We start from the raw sequence: 15,993 nt of genomic DNA, 5'->3' as shown, positions 1-15,993 counted from the left end.
CCGCTCACTTTTAGGGCAGAATGTTTGTTGGTCCAAAATCCCAGGTTGCACTCCAAAGTGTCGTGTTGTGCGCTCTGCTGTGATCCATTTTCGGTGTCAACAGTCAAGCTGAGCTTGTTTGCTGTGAGCTGAGCTTGTTTGTTGGCGACCTTTAGACCCTCTCGCCACGGCCCAGGTGGGCGTGGCCTTTGACGGCTCCCCCGCCTCTGCGTCATTGTGTCATCGCTTCTCGGCCTTTTGGCTAAGATCTTGTATCTGGTCCGAGGGTAGAGGCAGCGATCGCCTCTTGGAGGTTTTTCCGGCTTGGGTCGTTCAGTGGCTTGAGCCTCAAACTTCTGAGAGGTATATTGGCAGTGCCTTTTTTTTTTTTTTTTTTTTTTTTTTTATCCGGACGACTTGGTTTTCCAAGGAATCTTTTGTTCTTAAGGTAAGTTATTTATTTATTTATTTATTTATTACGGTTTTAAGGTTGTGTTTTAAATAGCTGTTGGTGTCTCCACCATGTCGGCTGCTCGTGCCGGCATGCGGAGGCACCACAGCGTGCGTTTTTTATTTAAAGAGGTGGATGGTAAGCTCCTGGGGTTGTCACGTCTTGACTTCTCCAGGAAGCTGATCCAGAAAGCCCTAAATTTTAGACCCGAGGACTTGAACTGCCTAGTAACTCTCCCCCTGAACAAAGGTTTTGATTTAAGTTTCAAAAGTGCTTCCCTGTTAATTGAATTCTGGCAAAGGTTTGATGCATGCAAAGCCCAATTCGCTATGTTTACTGTGGAGAAACTTTCTGACAATTCATTAAAAACTGTGATTGTTAGGATGTTTTAATGAAACAGTGAATGGGGAGGACATTTGTGTCTGGCTGGGCAGATTTTGCACTGTTCGGGGTCAACCAATCAAAGTGTTAGATGAAGATGGTATCTGGAATTGCTCCTGGCGAATTCCCATTAAACAATGGGAGGACGCCGGGGGCTACCAGGGCCTGAAGCATCTGCCTTCAATGATTGTGTTGGGAGAGAACAGGGGCTACATTCACTACCAAGGAATGCCCAAACTGTGCAGGAAGTGTGGGAGGATGGGGCATTTAGCTGATGCATGCAAGGAATTAACATGTGGGAAGTGTAGAGGAATTGGTCACATCTTTGAAGAATGTACCATTGGCAGAAGGTGTAATCTTTGTGGTGAAACTGACCATCTCTACAGAGATTGCCCTAAAAGTTTTGCCAACAAATTGAAAGGGAACAAAATGGCCGCCCCACATGTGGAACAAACAAAAGAACAAAGAGAGAAGGAGGTGGTCCCTGAGATTTTGGCGGGAATTTCAAATTCCCAGCCAGCCTCAGGGATTTGTCAGGAAAAAGGAAGTGGGGCGGCCACAGGGGCGGAGTCACAGCTTGAAACCGAACAGGGGGAGGAAACCACTCCCGGACAAGATAAAGGAAAGGAAACAGAAGACGGAGAGGATGAAACGGTTTCCTCCCTCAACACCGTCTCGGAGGGGAGTATGCCCTCCAGTGGGAGTGAAACTGACCTTTCACTCCCAAATGCTCAAGTGCAGAAGAGAACTGCGGGATCTCCGTTGTGTGTAGTAGTGGAGAAAAGAATGAGGGCTACACAAGGGCTGGATAGTTTCTCCCCGGAGGATCCAGACCGCATGTGGCCCTCAGAATCCCCTAATGAAGTTTCCTTTCTGCATTTTAAGCTAAGAACATCGACACCGAAAGAGTCGCAAGAGTTCAGCTCTGTGGCTTCGGAAGTGTCAACCTCTTGCCCTCCTGAACCCAGCCCCCATGGGAGAAGGGAGAGGCATGAGGAACAAGAAATAACATAATTTTAAAGATGCCTCTGTATGTCTTTTATTAGTCTTCTTTTAAAAGTTCATATCATTTTAACTATACTGCTCATGGCCCTCACAATCTCTACAATAAATGTGAGAAGTGTGAGAAGTGATATACGAGCACAGAGCGTTTTATCCTTTTTAAAATCCTGTAAGTCAGATGTGTTTTTATTGCAAGAATGTGCTTTGCCCTTTTTATCCAATTACAGAAAGTGGGAGGAGCTTTGGACCCCTGGACATTCTATCTGGAGTGGGTCCAATTTTAACAAAAATGACGGTGTTGCTATTTTAATCAACAATCCAAACATCTTGGTGAAGGGCAGCACGGTGGTAAGGGATGGGCGAGCAATTTTAGCAAACTTGACTTTTTTAGATAAGGATTTTAATGTTCTTAATGTGTATGGTTTTAATGATAAGAATGAAAGATATGAGCTTTTAGAAGACCTGCAGCCCCACATGTTAGGGAGGGCCCCTTTGGTGGTGGCAGGGGATTTTAACTGTGTCTTAACTCCGAAAGATAGGAAGAGGGTAGAAGGTTTTAAATTTGACAAAACATCGGTTTTATTGCAAAATTTAGTCAGAGATTTTAATTTAGTCGACTGCTTTAAAAAAATGCATCAGAGAGAGGAGGGCTTCACCTGGTTCAGTGGTGATGGCACCAGAGCCTCTCGCATTGACTACATTTTTACACGGGACTGCTTGCCAACCGATGCTACATTATCCCCCCTCTTTTTTTCTGATCACATGATGCTATCCTGCACCCTTTCACTGGCCTCTGGTGTGACAGTAGGAGGAGGGCTGTGGAAGTTGAACTGCTCCCTGTTGGAGGATGAGGAAGTATTTAGTGAGTACAGGGAGCAGTTCAGCCGATGGCAGACCCTCCAAGACTTTTATGATTCACGTGCACAGTGGTGGGAAATGGTAAAGGAACGGACGAGACAGTTTTTTAAGAAAATAGGAAAGGAGAAAAAGAAAAAAGAAAAGAGACGCATGATGGGGTTGCAAAAACGACTACAGAGGTATTTTAATCTTTTAAAAATTGGGTTTGATTTTAGTGAAGAAATAAAAGAAGTAAAACAAGAAATGTCAGTTTTAGCCCAAATTCAAAGTAAAGGTGTCATTTTAAGGAGTAGAGAACAAGATATTGAAGAAGGGGAAAAGTGTACAAGATATTTTTTTAAAAAAATTATAACACGGGGAGGGGCTTTGACAACTTTGAAATCGGATGGGAGGGTGGTAAATGAAACAGAAGAGATTTTAAGAGGGGTGGAAAACTTTTATAGTGATTTATATGGCCTAAAACAAGTACACGACGATACCTTAATGGAAGTTTTAAATTTTTTAGACAAAAAGCTCCAGAGTCAATGTGCACTTTTAAGACAGGATTTTACGATTTTAGAAATACAAAAAGCTCTGAAAGGTTTTAAGCGTGGGAAGTCCCCAGGACTAGACGGACTACCACTTGAATTTTACTTGACCTTTGGGGACATTTTAGCACATGACTTACTGACTGTTTTTAAAGAATTTGACAATGTGAACAGACTTCCAGACAGCTTCAGAATAGGGATAGTGACGCTATTACATAAGAAAGGCGACAAGACTGACTTAAAGAATTGGCGACCCATCACTCTTTTAAACGTTGACTGCAAACTTTTTAGCAAAATTTTAGCCACGCGTATGTCGACAGTTTTAGCAGACATAATCCACTTGGATCAAGCATGCGCCGTGCCCGGAAGGAAGATCACGGACAGCCTGGTACTGATCAGAGACGCCATCTGTTTTGCGAGAGACAGAAACATTCAGCTAGTAGTCCTAAATTTAGACTTTGAAAAGGCATTCGACCGTATCTCGCACCAGTTCCTGTTTAAGGTACTGGAAAAAATGGGTTTTCCTGGGAGGTTTATAGCCTGGGTGGGACTGCTGTACAACGATCTGTCTAGCAGAATTTTGGTTAACGGGCATTTATCCAAAGCTGTAAAACTCTACAGCGGCGTCCGTCAGGGGTGTCCTTTATCTCCCCTTCTGTATGTGGCTTGTATTGAGCCACTGGCACAAATCTTGAGAAGGGATAAATGGATTAAAGGACTAGACATCCCAGGGACTGGTGGACTGACGGCGACCTGTGTTTTATATATGGATGACGTGACCCTTTTAGCGACTGACCTTTTATCAGTACGAAGAGCAATGGACTTGACTGACTGGTACGGTCGGGCCTCGGGCGCCAAGCTCAATAGGAGTAAGTCCGAGGCCCAGCTCTTCGGGCCGTGGGGGAACGTGGACACAGTTGGACTAGATTTGGATTTTAAAGACAATGATTTGAAAATTTTAGGTGTAAAATTTGACAGAGAGGGTGGAGGACAAGGAAACTGGACTGACATGCTAGGGAAAGTCAGGCAAAGACTGGGCTTTTGGGGACTGAGACAATTGACGTTTGAAGGCAAGATTTTAATTTTTAAAGCTGTGATTTTACCACTGATTTTACTTGTCTGCTCTGTTTTTAGTCCCCCAAGACGATTCCTGGCCAACCTGGAGAGGGCGGTATTTTATTTCCTGTGGGGGTCCAAGTGGGAACGACTAAAGAGGGAGGTCGTCAAAAAGAAAAAAGAGAATGGCGGGAAAGGCCTCCCAGACCCCCACCTGTTTTTAGGCAGCCGCTTTGCCGCCCTCCACATCCAGTACGCACTGACCCCATCCAGAGAACACAAGACAGCAGCCATGACCCGATTCTGGATGGGGTCATACCTAAGAACTTTGAAAATTTTACCCATTGATCTTAAAAGTCCTGTGTCTTTTAATTTGTCAAAAGAGCATAGTTTTATTAAGAAATTTTTAAAGAAATATCTTTTAGAGACAAATGATGCCACCATTTTAACTAACCATAAGTCTCTTATCTCTCTTGTGCAGGATCGAGAATCGGTGAGCCCGGTTCCAGGCCTCACACTAGGTGAGGCCAAAGATGTTTGGAGGAACGCAGCCCACCCAGCTCTCCAGAACAGGCTTAAAGACTTGTCGTGGATGGTGGCTCATGAGATCCTCCCGGTCAGGGCGGTTATGCACTCCAGAGGCATGGCCAAAAACTCCACCTGCCCGCGGTCCGGATGTGGTTCCCCGGAGACCGTTCGACATCTGCTCTGGGAGTGCGGCGCTGCGCGGGACCTGTGGGCCAAGACCGGCCCCCTGTTTTTCCCGTGCCTGCCAGCGGGTGGGGCCCAGGTGGACTACAAGCTCGCCATCCTGGGGGTGGGTCAGGGCTTGAAGGAGCTGACACAACCAAAATTTTCCTCGCTCTGGCTCACCCTAAACGTGATCAAGGATGCCATCTGGGTCACCAGAAATCTGCTGGTGGGGAAACGCGTGACGGTCCCCCTCCACGCGTGCGAGCAGAAAATAAGATCAACGCTGCAGGGTGGGCCGCACGTCGTTATTCGGATGGGGGGGCCGGGGTCACACGTAGAAGGTCCCGGCCGCCACCGACCCTGGCCGCCCGTAGATGCACCCTCACCACACCGGCTACGGGAACAGCGGGCCAGCGGGCCGGAGGAGAGGGGATCTCCGCTGGGCACCAGAAGCGGGGAGTCTGGGGCCTGTTCTGGAGACCTGGAGTGAATGGACAATCTTGATAGGGACTCACCCTCGATCCTGTACAAGAGATGTTTTATTTGGCATGTTTTATTGTTCTATTGTTTTTATGTTTTATTCCTATTTATTTTAATCCATTTACGTTTCCTTTAAAACAACACAAATATTAACATACATGGACTTTTACACAACACACAATCAATAATTGATTTTTAACTATAAAGTGTGTCCTTTTATTTGTTTGTTTTGTTGTTTTAAGATGTGTAAATAAATACTTGATTTAAAAAAAAAAAAAAAAAAAAAATGTAAATGGAAAACATGGAATGAAAACTTGTGACAATAAAACTTTTTCGAAAGGAAAAAAATCTGTTCTTATCAGTTTAATATCTGATACGTGCCCTACCCGGGCACCATATATTAAATTGATTTTTGGAACTGGGAGATGGAACAGGGGCTTGCTCCGTCCACTCCACGCATCGACCCGGTATTGCAGTACTTCTGGGAACGGTGCACCCCCCAAAACTGCGTTCAATGAAAGAGATGTTTTAGTCTTGTGTGGCAGCAGGTGTTAATGGAAGTAACGTATATTGCTGTGCATGGGTGCTTTAAAGGTGTTGTAGGTGATCATATGCTATACAGGTAATGGTGGTGTGAGAGGGAAAAAAACGGGAAAAAAAACAACAACTCTGTTCTGATCTCGTGTAACATCTGATTCGTCCACTATCCGGTGACCGCGTGTGAAATTGATTTTTGGCTCATGGATCCGGAGCATGAAAACAACATCATCCACAACAACAACAGCAAAAGAGCCCGACGCTGCAGATTTTTGATGTCTCTCTCTTATCTCTTGGAGTTTTTACGAATGAGCTGATGAGTCGAATCAGGTGTGTGTTTGATTGTCCGACCGTTGGTGAGGATTGCGGAGAGGGACAGCGTCCCTCTGACGGGAGGCCTGGGAATTCATACTTACCTGGCAGGGGAGACACCATGATCAGGAAGGTGGTTCACCCAGGGCGAGGCTCGGCCATTGCACTCCGGTTGTGCTGACCCCTGCGAATTCCCCAAATGTGGGAATCTCGACTGCATAATTTATGGTAGTGGGGGACTGCGTTCGCGCTCTCCCCTGGACACACTGGTTAAAAGAGCAGATTGTTCGAGTTCCTCTTCTTCTGGTAGTTAACGACCTAGGAAGTCCAGAGAATTGAACTGCAGTGGTTGATCGAGACATGTAAAACTCTCAACCTAGGACCAGTCTGCAAAAGTAGGGCTGTTTTTTAGTTTTTTTTTCATCATTCTTCAAATAATCTCCATTATTCAACCAGCGCTTTGATTGGCAGCAGTGGTCCTAGAAGCAAAGTTGTTCCGAATGAGGAGTTCTATCATGTGGTATGAATACCTTGTGCATGTGTGAAAAATCACCTGACATACAGTCGCCTATGGCCGTATTCATGTTGTTGTTTTTACTGTTTACAGCGCCACCAAGTGGCCAGTCGCCACATCCCTTTTCACCTGAGCACAGGCTGAGCCCGTGCACAGGTGTACCGACTTGGGTGTAATTGTCTCATTCCGTTGGAGAGTTATGGCCATTTAAGTAAAGCCCGCCTCGCCCACTCCCAACGTTTTGGCGTCCCGTCGCCAACGTGAATCGAAATTCCGACTTTTTTCCCCATCGCTGTCGGCAATCAGACTCCAGGGAATCTTTCTGCACCGGTTTGGGTCAGATCGGGCGAAAGACCTAGGACTAGTGTGCAAAAGTAGCTTTTTCACAAAATCCCAAATACCCGAAAATCTCGCCAGCGCAACCATCGAATCCGAGGCCTGCGTCTTGTTCGGCCCGAGCCAAGGATTCCGGTGATGTAAGACACTTGGGTCTGCGACGGACGGTTCAGGAGTTACGAGGCATTTCGTACTTCTGATCGCTGCAGCGCCACCTTGGGGCCGATTGGGCCGAGCCTTGGTGATGTTGTAGACCGGACGGGTACTACCATCCCTCAAGAGTTTCAAGTCTCTACGACGTACGCTTTGGTCTGCCCGCTCACTTTTAGGGCAGAATGTTTGTTGGTCCAAAATCCCAGGTTGCACTCCAAAGTGTCGTGTTGTGCGCTCTGCTGTGATCCATTTTCGGTGTCAACAGTCAAGCTGAGCTTGTTTGCTGTGAGCTGAGCTTGTTTGTTGGCGACCTTTAGACCCTCTCGCCACGGCCCAGGTGGGCGTGGCCTTTGACGGCTCCCCCGCCTCTGCGTCATTGTGTCATCGCTTCTCGGCCTTTTGGCTAAGATCAAGTGTCTGGTCACTGGTTGAGACAGCGATCGCCTCTTGGAGGTTTCTTGGCTCAAGATCACCCTGTATCCTGAGCCATACAACTTTTAGGAGGTACATTGATCCAGTTGCTTTTACTTCTGTACTGTATTAAGGTAAGATTTTTTATCTATTTATTTATTTATTGTTATTTGAATTTTTATTTATTTGTATTTTATTTTATTGTTTATTTTTAGGCTGTTGGTGCCTCCAACATGTCGGCTGCCCGTGCCGGCGTGCGGAGGCACCACAGCGTGCGTTTTAGTTTTTTAGAAAAAGATGGAAAGAAGTTGGAAATGTCCAGACTAGATTTTTCTAGGAAACTGATGCAGAAATGTTTAGGGTTTACCCCCGTGGATTTGAATTGCATTCTGACCCTGCCTTTTAACAAAGGCTTTGATGTGAGTTTTAAGAATGCAGCACTGTTAAATGACTTCTGGCAACTCTTTGACACACATAAGACCCAGTTCTCCATGTTTAAAGTGGAGAAACTAACTGATAACACACAAAAAGTGGTTATTGTTAGGATGTTCAATGAGACTGTAAATGGAGAAGATGTTTGTACATGGTTGGGAAGATTTTGCACTGTGAGGGGCCAGGCTATGAAGGTTTATGATGAAGACGGTATTTGGTATTGTGCCTGGAGGGTCCCCATTAAGCAATGGGAAGACCCCCAGGGCTTCCAAGGTCTGAGGCATTTGCCACAAATGATAGTTCTGGGAGAAAACAGGGGCTACATCCACTATCAGGGGATGCCCAAACTCTGCCGGCGATGTGGGGAGTTGGGGCACCTTGTTGAAGCATGCCAGAAAGTCTTTTGTAACAAGTGTAGAGAAATTGGACACTCTTTTGACGAATGTCCCAATGGCAGAAGGTGTAATCTTTGTGGAGACTTTTCCCATCTCTACAGAGATTGCCCCAAATCGTTTGCCAACAAAGTTAAAGCACACAAAATGGCGGTTGAGGAGAGAGTGCAACAGGATAACGAGGAGGCGGAGCCAGATTCAAATCTCCCGCCAAACCCTGTGATTGGTGGAGAGAAAGCAGATGACAGAGGTAACGAAGGGGTGGAGCAAAGGAGTGAAGTAAAACAAGGTGAGGAAGATCAAATGGAAGGGACAGATGAAGACAACACAGAGGTAAGTGAAAATGCAGGGGAGGATACAGACGAGTTACAAACAAAAAGTCAATTAAGTGAGCAACTCCCCTGTGCTCAATCGATAAATAAAAAGAGAGCGGCACATTCCCCTCTCTTGAAAGAAACCGATAAAGATAAAATAGGAAGATTCTCTGACTCCTCCTCGTCAGACGACCTGAATAGATTATTCCCAAGTCATACAGCAAATAAGATTTCTTTCTTATCGATTGAGCTGAAATCATCCACACCCAGGAGCTCACCCTGTGATTCAGAAGGGAAAGAAACTCATTCCCCTGCCTCCCCTTTGGTGGGAACGCAGGAAGAGTTTGTTTTACAAGGAAATCTGTTTTTTAATGGATAGTTGTTTTTAAATTTTTTAAAATGTTGTATCTGTCTTCTTTTATACTCATTTTAATGCTCACGACCATCACTATCTCCACTTTAAACGTGAGAAGTGTGATGTCACAAATGAGAGCACAAACAGTTTTAAATTTTTTAAGTACACAACCCTCTGATGTCTTTTTACTACAGGAATGTGCCTTACCCTTTTTAAAAGACTACAAGAAGTGGGAAGACCAATGGCAGCAAGGACCCTCCTTATGGAGTGGTTCAAATCAAAATAAAGCAGACGGAGTAGCCATCCTGATAAAAAACACACAAATATTGGTGAAAGGGAGCACAATATTAAGAGACGGACGGGCCCTTTTAGCCAATTTGACTTTTTTAGGGAGGGATTTTAATGTTTTAAACTTTTACGGGAACACAGAAAAAAATGACAGATACAGCCTTTTAATAGATATGCAGTCCCACTTACTAGGAAAGACTCCTTTAATTTTCGCAGGAGATTTTAATTGTGTTTTACAGAGGAAAGATAGGAAAGGGGCAGGGGAGGATTTTAAAAAGGACAAGACTACAGTTTTACTGCAAAATATAATAAAAGATTTTAGACTGACTGACGTTTTCAAATCCATGCATCCCAACAATGTGGGCCACACCTGGTTCAGTGGTGATGGCACCAGAGCTTCCCGCATTGATTATATTTTTACCAGAGACTGGTCTTTATTGGATGCCAGATTAACCCCACTTTTCTTTTCTGATCACACTATGCTATCTTGCACCCTATCACTTCCTCCCGGTTTGACAACAGGTAGAGGTCTGTGGAAGCTAAACTGCTCCCTGTTGGAAGACCTGGAGATAGTAAAAGAATACAGGGAGCAGTACAGCAATTGGCAGACCCTACAAGACTTCTATGATTCAAGAGCACAGTGGTGGGAGATGGTGAAGGGAAAGACCAAGACTTTTTTTAGATGGGCAGGGAAAAAGAAAAAAGGAAAAGAATATAGACAAATGGTGGGACTGCAAAAGAGGCTACAACGCTACTTTCATCTTTTTAATCAGGGGTTCGACTTTAAGGATGAAATAAAAGACGTCAAAAAGGAAATGTCTGAATTGGCAGAAGTTAAAAGTAGAGGAATTATTCTGAGAAGTAAAGAAAAGGAAATAGAGCAGGGAGAGAAATGTACACGATACTTTTTTAAGAAAATACTTAATAGAGGTGGAGCAATGGTGAAATTGAGAAACAAAGAAAGAGAAATGATGACAGACACAAATGGTATTTTAACAGTAGTAGAAAGTTTTTATGAGGAACTCTATGGAAAAAAGGTAATTGATGATGGTATTTTAAATGAAACACTAACCTTTATAGAGAAAACTGTAAAAGATAGTGCAGGTCTGACAAATGATTTTAACCTCCTTGAGATGGACAAAAGCTTAAAAAATTTTAAAAAGGGGAAATCCCCTGGAGATGACGGACTCCCTCTAGAATTTTATCTGACCTTTTGGGACATTTTAAGACAAGACTTACTGGCTGTTTTTAATGACTTTGATAACCTCGACCGACTTCCAGACAGTTTTAGAATGGGTATAATGACACTTTTACACAAAAAAGACGACAAGACAGATTTAAAAAACTGGCGTCCTATAACCCTTTTAAACTTTGACTGTAAACTTTTTAGTAAACTTTTATCAACACGAATGTCAAGAGTTTTAGCAGAATTGATCAACCCGGATCAAGCCTGCGCCGTCCCTGGGAGAAAGATCACGGACAGCCTCGTACTGATAAGAGATGCCATCTGTTATGCGAGAGACAGAAATATTCGGCTGATAGTTTTAAACCTAGATTTTGAAAAAGCATTTGACAGAGTCTCGCACCATTACTTGTTTCAAGTATTGGGGAAAATGGGCTTTCCTGGGAGATTCTTAGCTTGGGTGGGATTGCTGTACAGGGACATAACCAGCAGAATCCTAGTTAATGGGAACCTTTCAAAAGCGATAGATATACGCAGCGGTGTCCGTCAGGGCTGTCCGTTATCTCCTCTCCTGTATGTGGCTTGCATCGAACCCCTAGCGCAGGTCTTGAGAACGGACAAGTGGATAACGGGACTGACCATACCCGGGACCGGAGGACTGACTGCAAAGACTGTTTTATATATGGATGATGTTAACCTTTTATGCACTGACGTTTTATCAATACAGAGGACCATGGACTTGACAGACTGGTTTGGGAAAGCGTCTGGAGCTAGACTGAACAGAGAAAAGACCCAGGCACAGTTCTATGGCCCATGGGAACCTAGCAAGACTGTTGGACTGGACATCACTATTAAAAAGACAGACTTAAAAATACTGGGCATAAAATTTGACAGAGACGGGGGAGGGAGTGGAAATTGGCATGATGTGATGGGAAAAGTGAGGAAAAAATTGGGGTTCTGGGGACTGAGACAGCTGACAGTTGAAGGGAAGGTTTTAATTCTAAAAGCGGTGATTTTACCACTGTTCTTATTGTTATGTTCTGTTTTTTTCCCCCCTAGATTCTTTCTTGTATCTCTGGACCGGTCCATGTTTTATTTCCTGTGGGGGTCCAAGTGGGAGAGGCTAAAAAGAGGAATTATGAAGAAAGCACCAAAAAATGGAGGAAAAGGCGTACCGGACCCTCACTTGTTTTTAGGAGCCAAATACACTGCACTACACCTAAAGTATGCCCTGACCCCATCCAGACAAGACAAAACAGCAGCCATGGCCCGGTTCTGGGTGGGGTCTTTTTTAAGATCCATCAATATTTTACCAACAGACTTGACAACACCACTTGCATTTGACCAACCCCCTGCATACACTCATATAAAAAAGTTTTTAAAGAATTTTAATTTGGAAAAAGAAAGAGTGACTGTTTTAACCAACCACCGCTCTATCCTCTCCCTTGTGCAGGAACGGGAACAAGTGTGTCCAGTGCGCGGGCTCACTCTAGGTGAAGCCCAAAAGGTTTGGCGAAATGTATCCCACTCAGCTCTTCATAACCGACACCGAGACCTGGCTTGGATGGCTGCCCATGAGATCCTCCCGGTCAGGGCCGTGATGCACTCCCGAGGCATGTCAGAGAATCCCATCTGCCCGCGGCCCGGGTGTGGCGCGCCCGAGACCGTGAGGCACGCCCTCTGGGAGTGCAGTGCTGTGAGGGACCTGTGGGCAACAGCTGGCCCCCAGCAATTCCCGTACCTGCCAGTAGGGGGGGTCCCAGACTACCCTATGGGGAGAGGAGGGGTGAGCCAAGATGAAACACCAGCTAAAACACCATCAAAGCTATGGCTCACCATCCTCTGTATCAAAGACGCCATTTGGACCTCCAGAAACCTACTGGTAGGGAAGCGCATGCAGGTGTCCCTCCACGCCACCATCCAGCTGGCTAAGTCAAGGCTGCAGGATTACACCGCATGTCGCCATTCGGATGTGGGGGTCAGAGCTTCACAGGAAAAGGTCCCCATAGCCACGAGCCCTGACTGCCCGTAGATGCCCCCCAACATCTTAGGTGGAGCAGCGGCGCCTCGGTTCAAGAGGATCTCCTCCGGGCCCAGAAGGGTCGGGTCCTTGGGACTGTTTCTGAAGAGCTGAGTGGAGGTTTAAAATGGTTATAAGGACATACCCACTCCTGTACAATGGAAGAAAGAGCTTTTAAACTCTGTTGTTTTTTTTTTTTTTTTTTTTTTTTTTTTAATTTTTTTTAATTTTTTTTTTATTGTTTTATCTGTATATTTATTCTATTTATTACCTTTTTTATTCATACCTTACTTAATTTTTTATTTTTAACAGAATGCTTTTCTTTTACTTAAAAAAAAGTATATGTACTGTATATGTATATATGTATACGTGTATGTATTTATATATATATGTGTGTGTATGTGTATGTATATATATATGTACATGGGCAAATGGAACTGTTTTATCGCTTCAAAAACAAAAGAACAAAGAACAAAAAAGCATGTGAACATTCTGTAAAAATGATATGATGTATAAATGAATGAAATGGCACAATAAAAATATGTCAAAAGAAAAAAAAAATCTGTTCTTATCAGTTTAATATCTGATACGTGCCCTACCCGGGCACCATATATTAAATTGATTTTTGGAACTGGGAGATGGAACAGGGGCTTGCTCCGTCCACTCCACGCATCGACCCGGTATTGCAGTACTTCTGGGAACGGTGCACCCCCCAAAACTGCGTTCAATGAAAGAGATGTTTTAGTCTTGTGTGGCAGCAGGTGTTAATGGAAGTAACGTATATTGCTGTGTATGGGTGCTTTAAAGGTGTTGTAGGTGATCATATGCTATACAGGTAATGGTGGTGTGAGAGGGAAAAAAACGGGAAAAAAAACAACAACTCTGTTCTGATCTCGTGTAACATCTGATTCGTCCACTATCCGGTGACCGCGTGTGAAATTGACTTTTGGCTCATGGATCCGGAGCATGAAAACAACATCATCCACAACAACAACAGCAAAAGAGCCCGACGCTGCAGATTTTTGATGTCTCTCTCTTATCTCTTGGAGTTTTTACGAATGAGCTGATGAGTCGAATCAGGTGTGTGTTTGATTGTCCGACCGTTGGTGAGGATTGCGGAGAGGGACAGCGTCCCTCTGACGGGAGGCCTGGGAATTCATACTTACCTGGCAGGGGAGACACCATGATCAGGAAGGTGGTTCACCCAGGGCGAGGCTCGGCCATTGCACTCCGGTTGTGCTGACCCCTGCGAATTCCCCAAATGTGGGAATCTCGACTGCATAATTTATGGTAGTGGGGGACTGCGTTCGCGCTCTCCCCTGGACACACTGGTTAAAAGAGCAGATTGTTCGAGTTCCTCTTCTTCTGGTAGTTAACGACCTAGGAAGTCCAGAGAATTGAACTGCAGTGGTTGATCGAGACATGTAAAACTCTCAACCTAGGACCAGTCTGCAAAAGTAGGGCTGTTTTTTAGTTTTTTTTTCATCATTCTTCAAATAATCTCCATTATTCAACCAGCGCTTTGATTGGCAGCAGTGGTCCTAGAAGCAAAGTTTTTCCGAATGAGGAGTTCTATCATGTGGTATGAATACCTTGTGCATGTGTGAAAAATCACCTGACATACAGTCGCCTATGGCCGTATTCATGTTGTTGTTTTTACTGTTTACAGCGCCACCAAGTGGCCAGTCGCCACATCCCTTTTCACCTGAGCACAGGCTGAGCCCGTGCACAGGTGTACCGACTTGGGTGTAATTGTCTCATTCCGTTGGAGAGTTATGGCCATTTAAGTAAAGCCCGCCTCGCCCACTCCCAACGTTTTGGCGTCCCGTCGCCAACGTGAATCGAAATTCCGACTTTTTTCCCCATCGCTGTCGGCAATCAGACTCCAGGGAATCTTTCTGCACCGGTTTGGGTCAGATCGGGCGAAAGACCTAGGACTAGTGTGCAAAAGTAGCTTTTTCACAAAATCCCAAATACCCGAAAATCTCGCCAGCGCAACCATCGAATCCGAGGCCTGCGTCTTGTTCGGCCCGAGCCAAGGATTCCGGTGATGTAAGACACTTGGGTCTGCGACGGACGGTTCAGGAGTTACGAGGCATTTCGTACTTCTGATCGCTGCAGCGCCACCTTGGGGCCGATTGGGCCGAGCCTTGGTGATGTTGTAGACCGGACGGGTACTACCATCCCTCAAGAGTTTCAAGTCTCTACGACGTACGCTTTGGTCTGCCCGCTCACTTTTAGGGCAGAATGTTTGTTGGTCCAAAATCCCAGGTTGCACTCCAAAGTGTCGTGTTGTGCGCTCTGCTGTGATCCATTTTCGGTGTCAACAGTCAAGCTGAGCTTGTTTGCTGTGAGCTGAGCTTGTTTGTTGGCGACCTTTAGACCCTCTCGCCACGGCCCAGGTGGGCGTGGCCTTTGACGGCTCCCCCGCCTCTGCGTCATTGTGTCATCGCTTCTCGGCCTTTTGGCTAAGATCAAGTCTCTGGTCACTGGTTGAGACAGCGATCGCCTCTTGGAGGTTTCTTGGCTCAAGATCACCCTGTATCCTGAGCCATACAACTTTTAGGAGGTACATTGATCCAGTTGCTTTTACTTCTGTACTGTATTAAGGTAAGATTTTTTATCTATTTATTTATTTATTGTTAATTGAATTATTATTTATTTGTATTTTATTTTATTGTTTATTTTTAGGCTGTTGGTGCCTCCAACATGTCGGCTGCCCGTGCCGGCGTGCGGAGGCACCACAGCGTGCGTTTTAGTTTTTTAGAAAAAGATGGAAAGAAGTTGGAAATGTCCAGACTAGATTTTTCTAGGAAACTGATGCAGAAATGTTTAGGGTTTACCCCCGTGGATTTGAATTGCATTCTGACCCTGCCTTTTAACAAAGGCTTTGATGTGAGTTTTAAGAATGCAGCACTGTTAAATGACTTCTGGCAACTCTTTGACACACATAAGACCCAGTTCTCCATGTTTAAAGTGGAGAAACTAACTGATAACACACAAAAAGTGGTTATTGTTAGGATGTTCAATGAGACTGTAAATGGAGAAGATGTTTGTACATGGTTGGGAAGATTTTGCACTGTGAGGGGCCAGGCTATGAAGGTTTATGATGAAGACGGTATTTGGAATTGTTCCTGGAGGGTCCCCATTAAGCAATGGGAAGACCCCCAGGGCTTCCAAGGTCTGAGGCATTTGCCACAAATGATAGTTCTGGGAGAAAACAGGGGCTACATCCACTATCAGGGGATGCCCAAACTCTGCCGGCGATGTGGGGAGTTGGGGCACCTTGTTGAAGCATGCCAGAAAGTCTTTTGTAACA

The 15,993-nt window shown here is 44.9% G+C and overlaps 2 non-coding genes and 2 pseudogenes across 2 annotated transcripts; all 4 read left to right on the top strand.

The window, feature by feature from the left end:
- Window positions 1-5,751: 5,751 nt before the first annotated feature.
- LOC143727296 (U2 spliceosomal RNA) lies at window positions 5,752-5,928 on the top strand (annotated as a pseudogene).
- A 444-nt stretch (window positions 5,929-6,372) lies between these two features.
- On the top strand, window positions 6,373-6,536 carry LOC143726585 (U1 spliceosomal RNA). The gene has a single exon (XR_013198827.1). It is a non-coding gene; the product is annotated as a U1 spliceosomal RNA (small nuclear RNA).
- Window positions 6,537-13,213: 6,677 nt separating this feature from the next.
- Window positions 13,214-13,388, top strand: LOC143727455 (U2 spliceosomal RNA; annotated as a pseudogene).
- A 444-nt stretch (window positions 13,389-13,832) lies between these two features.
- LOC143726584 (U1 spliceosomal RNA) lies at window positions 13,833-13,996 on the top strand. The gene has a single exon (XR_013198826.1). It is a non-coding gene; the product is annotated as a U1 spliceosomal RNA (small nuclear RNA).
- The last annotated feature ends 1,997 nt before the right edge of the window (window positions 13,997-15,993 follow it).

This window comes from Siphateles boraxobius, unplaced genomic scaffold, assembly GCF_051911475.1.
Source record: "Siphateles boraxobius isolate OS27281-9 unplaced genomic scaffold, OSU_SipBor_1 77, whole genome shotgun sequence".
Taxonomy (NCBI): Eukaryota; Metazoa; Chordata; class Actinopteri; order Cypriniformes; family Leuciscidae; genus Siphateles; species Siphateles boraxobius.
This window is presented reverse-complemented; position numbering and strand designations above follow the sequence as displayed.